Below are 9,579 nucleotides of genomic sequence, written 5' to 3'. Positions count from 1 at the left end.
CAGATGTGTAATATATATATATATATATATATATATATATATATATATATATATATACATACACACACACACAAATAATTGTACGTATGTATATTATCCTGTACAAAAATATTCAAATACCCCATCTGTTTGTGGATACGTCTAAAAGTTATTGTCTTAAAAACACTTAAGAAGTTTCACAAAAGTTCTGCTTTTGCAATGTCTGTTTCTGTGTGTATATATTTATATATAAATAAGTATGTGTAAGTATATATATATATATATATATATATATATATATATATATCTGTATGTGATAGACGTGTTGTTCTGTATAGCATGACAGCAGTTTGAAAAACTAGTAGAAGAGCGAGTGGCTGCTTCCTTCATAAGCAAGCACCATACACAGTTAGCTGACCTGATGACCTGGACGATTTTTATAGAGGGAACAGACCAAGGCTTGACACCATTAAACACAGAACGAGACTAGTGGCTGTAACTGTTCACATAGATCTATGTATCTATATGTATACCTATGTGTTACTATGTGGGTTGTGTATAAATATATGCTACTTGTATATTAAATGTGTTGGACTATGTATCTTTTGGTGTGTGTGTGTGTGTGTGTATATATATATATAAATAAATATATAGATATGGGAAATAAGCAAAGGAGTTTTCTTACGCATATATATGTATATATATATATATATTTGTTTGTTACCTAGTAGATTATGTGCAGATATATATATATGCCTCATATTAAATGTATGCAAAGTAATGAGATTTCTTACAGATATGACTGTGTGATAAACATGCTACATACAGATACAAATGCTATAACTTGAATTAAATATAACAGATATCTATCTATGCATATCTGTATACCCTAGACGTACCTTTATCTATATACATATATCTTAGATGTATCTATGTGTGTATGTATAACCTATACATATATCAATCCATAAACACACATAGGGGTATATATATCTGTACGTCTATAACACGCAAGACAATAATATCAGACACACACCCTATATTTATGTTTGATGTATCTATGTATATACATATACCTAGAGGTATCTCTGTATATATACACATCTTCTAAACATATCCTTCATCTATATACACACACACATCATACGTGTATCTATAAACATATATAGCACACGTAAACTATAACTACATTGTGATATCTGTGGCTATATGATATCCTATACTTAAGTAGGCACACATATACATACGCGCGCGTAAACTATATCTAGATATTATATCTATTTATGTATATATATATATATTATATCATAGATGTATCTGTATGTATATATAAATATACAAATATCCTAGACTACACCTATTTATGTATAGATTCATATCAAAAATGTATTTACAACGGTATATACATATATACACCCGTACAACATTTAATACAAGCACACATGTGAAAAAGTATTGACAGACACAGATAGAGAGATAGATAGATAGATAGTTCGATATAAAAGCACGCGCACGAGGTAAGGAGTGTTATTTGAAGGGGTGCATTTTAGCATTCAACTACATCCCGCCCCCCTCTTTTTTTCTGGGGGTCTAACAATCGGATTTGAGACAACCTGTACAATATCTTTTAACAGCACAAAAAGGCGAAGAAAAATAAACTGGAATTTAACCTTACAACTTATTACTACATTATGTTGTTCCATATAAAATATACATCCTTGCATACAAAGGCGGTATATAGATCGTGGTATGCAAGTAGTGTGAGTACAGGGAACACAAGACACATATATCTGTATGGAAACCTGCTACGTGGTTGCGAGACCTGCTAGAAATAGCAGCTTTATCACCCTTATGTTGTACCCTATTGTCTTAAAAGGGAGAAAAGACATATTGAACAATGTAACCCTAGGTATACACAAAAAAGGGGTAGCCCTTGGCGGGACACTTCTGATAACAGGTCTGCTTGTTCGTTGTGTGACCAGGGGCTAAACGATATTTAAATGTATACATGTTGAAATTTCACACACGCGCTCTCACCTACTTATTTATATATATATATATAAAGTATATATATATATATATATATAAAGTATACGCGCGTTTGAAACCATAGTAGCCTTCTGTGCATGATTTCATTAACAAACTATTTATACTGTATTCAGTATAATGTAGCGTGTTTTAGACATGGTGTAGCAACAAACTTTATATATACCTCTGTTGTGTCCCCCTGATATATATATATATATATATATATATATATATATATATATACATATATACACACATATATATCACTTAAGTATCAACCCGAGACGAGAACAAGGCTGTTGGTGTTAAGACAGTTAGCCTTCAATTATATAATTATATTGTATAGATAAACATTTTCTTTATCACGTCTATATAATTTACCATCAGGTACTTCTAACTGCAAGCACTTGTCATTGTTTAAAAAAAATAAAATAAAGAATAAACAGCGTTGAATATGTGTGTGTGTCTGTGTGTGTGTGTATATACATTATATTCAATATCAACACGAGAACAAACTCTTATTAAAGAGGATTGATGTCGGGGGGGGGGGGGGTGAAAGATAGATACATATATAGATAGATAGATACATATATATATATATATATATAAAGTGGGCAACTAAGTACGTAAACAAATAGGTGGGTGACTAAAGATAGATAGATAGATATGTTTAAGAGGTGGAAGAATAGATAGTTAAAATAGTTCGAAAGAGATGAATAAAGAGTGATAGACTGATAGAGACAGACAAATAAATAGAAAGACATATAGCTGGACAACTATATATTATATATATATATATATATATATATATATATATATATATATATATATATGTGTGTGTGTGTGTGTGTGTGTGTGTGTGTGTGTGTGTGTGTGTGTGTGTATATATATTCGTTTATATTCATATAAGGGCATTACTACAGAATAATGCCACACACTTGCACACTAGCTTCTTGATAAAATTCTTGTAAAAGATTTTTATCCTAGTATTGAATTCATTATTTTGTAGTAATGCCCTATCAATCTATCTATATATATATATATATACATACAGAGAGAAAGAGACAGCGAGACACATAGATGAATAGCTACATGTATAAGATACATTTAAGGTGGGAGTAGGGGGGGGGGGGGTAAATTCCTTATACAATAAACTTCAGACAGAAAAGACAACAGATTTACTTGTTCATTTCATACACACCTAAATATATATATATATATATATATATATATATATATATATATATAGTTGTGTTGTATTTTTTTTTTTTTTTTTTTATATAATTTTAAATGCCAGTTCGCACTTACCGTTAGAACGTTGGACGTTCGCTGTTCTGAAGATCCGCCAGATAAGTCCTTAGAATTATTTTTAGATTTGGGGCTACGGTTTTTGCTAGCCAACAGCCTGCGGTCTCTCTTTGCGACTGCTCACTGAGGCTTTGAAAGCTCGGGTCGTACCTCTGTAAACAACCGTGGTTGTGTCGCCTGTAAATGTCCACTCGTCTTCTGAGTCGATCTACCACATCCCTACGACTTGGGGATAGAAGATCCCCCATGCTATCGAGAGCAGCGTGACTGGCAGTTCCCTAGGATACGCCAGGGCACCTTGGCACACCACGCATAGAAAACTTCAAACTTGAAACTGTTTTTCTTTCCTCTCGCTTTTCACAGAAATCTTCCTCTGTCGGGGCTGTCGGCTGGTTGGTCGGTTGGTCGGTCGGTCGGTCGGTCTGTATGTCTGTCAGTCGGTTTGTCTGTCTGTCAGTCCGCCCTCCCTACCGCCTGCCTGCCTGCCTGCTTGGCCGTTTTTTTTGTTTATTTTTTTTTGCTTTTACTTCGTGATTTTCTTTTTTTTTCTTGTCTATATAGCGTGGTTATTTTTATGTGTGTGTGTGTGTGTGTGTCTATGTGCGTGTCGTTATCTGTGTTATATATATATATATATATATATGTATATATATGCGTGCATGTGAGGGTGTAAGTGTGCGTATGTATGTGTTTATATATCTACATGTGTGAGTGAATGTTTGTGTAACGTGTCGGTGCGTGTGTATGTATGTATGTATGTATGTATGTATGTATATGTACGTATGTGTCTATGAGACTATATCCGCGTGTATGTATATGTGTGGGTGCATGTAAAGGTATGTATGTGTATGTATGTATGTGTGTGTATGTGTGTGTGTGTGTCTGTCTGCCTGTTTGTCAGTCAGTCAGTCGGTCAGTGCTGCCAGTTCGTCGATGTGTCAGTCCGCCTGTCCGCCTGCCCGACCGTCCGTCCGTCCGTCAGTCCGTCCGTTCTTCCTTCCTTCCGTCCCAGCAATTGCTACAATAGCAGCAGCGTAAAGGAGAGGGAGGGAGGGAAAAGAAGAGAAGACTTATTGAGGGAGTGAGTGAGTAAGAGGTGTGGAGAGAGAGAGAGAGAGACAGAGGGGGAGGGAGAGAAATACAGAGGTGAGAAAATAGAGTAAGAGGAAGCAAAGAAACGCAGAGGAAGAGGAAGGGGAGGAGAGAATCTAAACAGAGATCACAGGAAGGAGTAGGAGAGAGAGAGAGAGAGAGTTGCTAAAGGAAACAAGGGAGAGAAAGAAAGAAGGACGTGGTAAGGGGAAAGCAAACGGAGGAAAAAAAAGAGAAAAGAATAAAGTACAAAGAGGGAGGGAGAGAAAGAAAGAACAAAAGAGATTTAGAGGAAGAGGGGGTAAGGGGAGAAAGTGTATCTATGTGAGTGTGCTTGTGTGTATGTGAGAGTGAGAGAGAGAATTTAAGAATTAGAGAATAGAGGATTAGGATTAGGAGATATAAAGGAATGAAGTGAATGTAATAGAAAGGAATATAACAGAGGATATTAAATCGAACAGAAATAAGAATAGAACGAACAACGGAATGAAGGAATGAACGGATTGTCGTTGTTGATGTTTTACAACCTAGGTCAGCCTTGATCAAGCAGACCAACTACAAACAAAGTGATTCCAGCCGTGACCATCCTGTATTTTTTTTTTCCACCTTTAGTTTTGGACATTATGTATCTAGGACTACATTCTGCAGTGAGTGTTTTCCTTCTTTTAAACACAGTAGGGCTATGTGTGATATGAGAGTGATTTGGCTGTTATTTCCAGCAGGCCAAACGACCCTCGGTAGAAAACGCTTCCTGATTGGCTCGCATATTGTTGTTGTTGTTCTTCTTCTTGTCCTCGTTACTATTTGTTGTTACTGTTGTTTTAACCCCAGGTCAACCCACAGTGAGCTGATCGAGCAGGCTTATGATTAAAGACGTTCCACTCGTGACCATTCCGCCTTTTCAACGGTATGTATGTATGTGAGATTGAATACATTATCCGATGTGACGTTTCCCAAATTGCAGGCGATAAGTTTTAAGTTGCGTGTGTTTTATTCGAGGGCGATTTAGCTGACATTTCTAGCAGATCAGCGCGACCACATAGAGGATATTTTCTTTCTTTTTTTTATTATTGTATTGCAAAGTGCTTGATTTGTATGTATTTATGCATGTGCTTGTGTGCGTGTGAGTGTGTGTGTGTGTCTGTGTCTGTGTGAATATGTGTGTGCATGTGTGAGAGAGATTTTTGTTGATTCTGCACACCGAAAGAATGGTATGTGTAGGTGATGGTGGCGGTGGTGGTGGAGGTGGTGGTTGTAGTCAATTTGATCGATCGGGCGTTCGATCGGGGTGGTGGTGGTGGTGGTGGTGGTGGTTAGAATGATAGTGACGATGGGAGTGTTGTTTTGAACCGGTGATAGCGGTGGTATTGCTGTTGGTGGTGGTGGTCAGTTAGCTTGGTCAGTAAAGATAGAAGAACGTCCGTGTAGTACTGATGATGACCATGAAGATAATGATGATGATAGTAGTGGTGGTGGTAGTAGTAGTAGTGGTAGTAGCAGCAGCAAAGGTGGCGGTGGCTATAGTAGGGGGCGTCGAAATGATACCAGTAGTGGTGGCGGGGATGGTGGAGAGGGTAGATCTTGTGGTGATGGGGCTGGTGAAGATAGTTAAACTAGTGGTGGTGGTGGTGGTGGTGGTTCTGGTGGTAGTGGTGGCGATGGTGGTGTAGAACTTTCAGCAGCAGCAGCAGTCGGAGTCAGTAGCGGCTGTAATGTCGAAAGGGCGGTGAAAGAGAGGAAAGCAAACGGACAGAGAGAGTAATAGAGAAAGAGTAAGAGTGAAAATAAGAGAGAGATAGAAAGAGAAAGAGGGGGGGAACGCGGTGAAAGGTTGGGGAGTGGGGACAGAGGGTTTAGAATTTAAAAAGCAGAATTATTGTTCCGGTTCGTTATGTGGGAGAGAGAGAGAGAGAAAAACCTGGAGAGGAATAAGGGAGCGATTAAGATACAAACGGACAGACAGAAGGAAGAAGTAGATAAGGAGAGGGTGAGAAAAAAAAGGTAACCTTAGAATTGGTTGAAGAGAATAGAGAGAGAGAGAGAGAGATTTAGGTGGCTTAGGAACTAGCAGGAACGAACTTGGTGGTTTATATCTGAAAAGCGCTACATTTGAGGCAGGTAGTAAGGTGGGTGATAGATAGATAGATAGATAGATAGATAGATAGATAGATGGATGGATGGATGGTTGGATGGACGGATAGATCGATAGATAGATATAGAGAGATAGAGATAGATACATAGATAGACAGGTAGGTAGATAGATAGATAGATAGATAGATAGATAGATAGATAGATAGATAGATAGGTATGTATAGACTGATAGATAGATAGATAGATAGATAGATAGATAGATAGATGTGTTAAACACTAAAGTGTAGTGTGATAAAAAAGATATCCAACGTTAATTACTTGTGATATCGGTCACCTTAGAGTTTATGCGCGCGAGCATCACACACATGCACAGACACACACACACACTCATACGCACGCACGCGCGCGCACATGGTACTCGGATATTTCCGCAGGTAAGCTTATACACGTTATGAAGAACACACGCATACACAACAGAAGACAAGGCACACACGCAAACACATTTATAAAGCCATGAATATATCGCCCTAAACACACACACACATACACACATAAAAGTTGATGACACACAAACACACAGACACTAGCAGTTCTACACACACATACTCTTCCATACACACGTACTTTACACACATCCATACGCACACTCAAAGGCGTACGTAACCACACTACAAAACCAACATACACATTTACAATCAAAACCTTATACTTACAGATATACAATCACATCCTAAACATACATAGGTTCTTAACACACACGTACACACACGTATATTTATATACACGCACTCACAGATATATATATAATATATTAGGAGTGGCTGTGTGGTAAGGAGCTTGCTTACCAACCAAATGGTTCCGGGTTCAGTCCCACTGCATAGCACTTTGAGCAAGTGTCTTCTACTATAGCCTCGGGCCTACCAAAGCTTTGTGAGTGGATTTGGTAGACGGAAACTGAATGAAGACCGTCGTGTGTATATATATATATGTATGTGTTTGTGTGACTGAAAAAGATAAACGAATATATATATATATATATATATATATATATATATATATATATATATATATATATATATATATATATATATATATATATATATATATATATATATATATATATATATATATATATATATATATATATATATATATATATATATATATATATATATATATATATATATATTTCTTTTACTTGTTTCAATCATTTGACTGCGGCCATGCTGGAGCACCGCATTTAGTCGAGCAAATCGACCCCAGGACTTATTCTTTGTAAGCCTAGTGTTTATTCTATCGATATCTTTTGCGAACCGCTACTTTACGGGGACGTAAACACACCAGCATCGGTTGTCAAGCGATGTTGGGGGGGGGGGGACAAACACAGACACGCAGACATATACACACACACATATATACATATGCATACGACGGGCTTCTTTCAGTTTCCGTCTACCAAATCCACTCACAAAGCTTTGGTCAGCCCGAAGCTACAGAAGACACTTGCCCAAGGTGCCACGCAATGTGTGTGTGTGTGTGTGATTATTTGGTAAGCAGCGGTGGTTTAACAATTCTATAAATAATAACAATAATATTTGATAAGCGTAAAGCTTATAAGCGATCACTGTGCATTGACTAAGATAAATAGTCTAATACTAGAGCATATAACAGCCCGCGACGGAAAAAAGCAACGTTTTCCGCACAGGTGGGACGCGAACCCGCACTTCTATGTATGTGTGGGTGCTTGTGAATATATATATATATATATATATATATATATATATATACATTTTCTCACTCACTCGAACGCACGCACACACACAAGTTGGACGCATGAGCTAACAACCTTACTGGCACACACGCACACACACACACACACAAAGCCTTAGAGGCCCTCGTTAATCCCCCCCCCCTTTCCATAGCGATGCAAACACACACACACACACACGTACACACACGCACAGGCCTACGTAAATAACGGAAGCGCGCAAGTCGAACACACAGACACATACGTCCGGTAAGAGGAGTCACACAGACACACACGCAGACAACTTGAAACAACACAACACTCGGACACACACACACACACACACAGGCATCTTCTCACACACCCTCACGCACACACAGGAATTTTCTCTCACACGTACACATACGCACACAACTATCTATACACACGCACTCATTGTCCAGATTAAACAAGTTTACCGCTCACAGAAACATACACATACATACACGCACACACTTATGTGTAGGTACTCAAATTCTTACATACACACACAGATGTCTACCCATGCGCAATAAGACGGAAACTTATGCACGCGCACACACATACCCGCACACGATCGCAAACACAGTACGTGCGTGTTTGTTTGTGTGTGTGTATGCGTGTATGTATGTGCGTGTGTGTGTGTATGCAGATGTTTAAATTTAGCTGTATGCGAGCATACGAAAGTATGTATGTATGTATGTGTAAGCGTATGTGTATGTGCGTGTGTGTGTGTATGCAGATGTTTAAATTTAGCTGTATGCGAGCATACGAAAGTATGTATGTATGTATGTGTAAGCGTATGTATGTATGTATATGTGTGTGTAAGTATGTATGTGTGTATGCATGTCTGGACGGATGGATGGATGTGTGTGTGTGTGTGTGTATGTACACATGAATATGTGTGAGTTTATATGTGTTTGTGTGTGTGTGTTTAGATGTTTAAATTTAGCAGTATACGAGCATGTGAACGTATGCGGGTGTCTATGTGTGTATGGATGGACGGATGGATATGTGTGTGTATACGTATATGAATATATGTGTACGTTTATATATATATGTGTGTGTATGTTATCTTTTAGGTGTTTCAAAATTTGACTTCGGCCATACTGGGGCATCGTCTTGCACACACACACACACACACAGCTAAGCTGAAACTATAAGAGAAAATATATATATATATATATATATATATATATATATATATATATATATATATAGGGAGAATTCACAAAAAAAAAAACAACAGACGAAGACAGGTGGTGTTGAAAACAAATGGATGTATTAGTATAACGCTCGTGAATTGAGAAAGTCTT

At 37.6% G+C, this 9,579-nt stretch overlaps 1 protein-coding gene across 1 annotated transcript in view; it reads right to left on the bottom strand.

Moving 5' to 3' along the window:
- LOC106879396 (uncharacterized) overlaps positions 1-6,138 on the bottom strand; it is a 182,729-nt gene extending 176,591 nt beyond the window's left edge. The window contains exon 1 of the mRNA XM_052972314.2: positions 3,316-6,138. The gene's annotated coding sequence lies outside the window, so the exon portion shown is untranslated. The remainder of the gene's footprint in view (positions 1-3,315) is intronic.
- Between the last annotated feature and the right edge of the window lie 3,441 nt (positions 6,139-9,579).

The sequence above is a fragment of the Octopus bimaculoides genome, chromosome 13 (genome assembly GCF_046866305.1).
Source record: "Octopus bimaculoides isolate indiv1 chromosome 13, ASM4686630v1, whole genome shotgun sequence".
Classification (NCBI taxonomy): Eukaryota; Metazoa; Mollusca; class Cephalopoda; order Octopoda; family Octopodidae; genus Octopus; species Octopus bimaculoides.
Note: the sequence above shows the minus strand (reverse complement) of the source record. Positions and strands in the feature narration are given on the sequence as shown.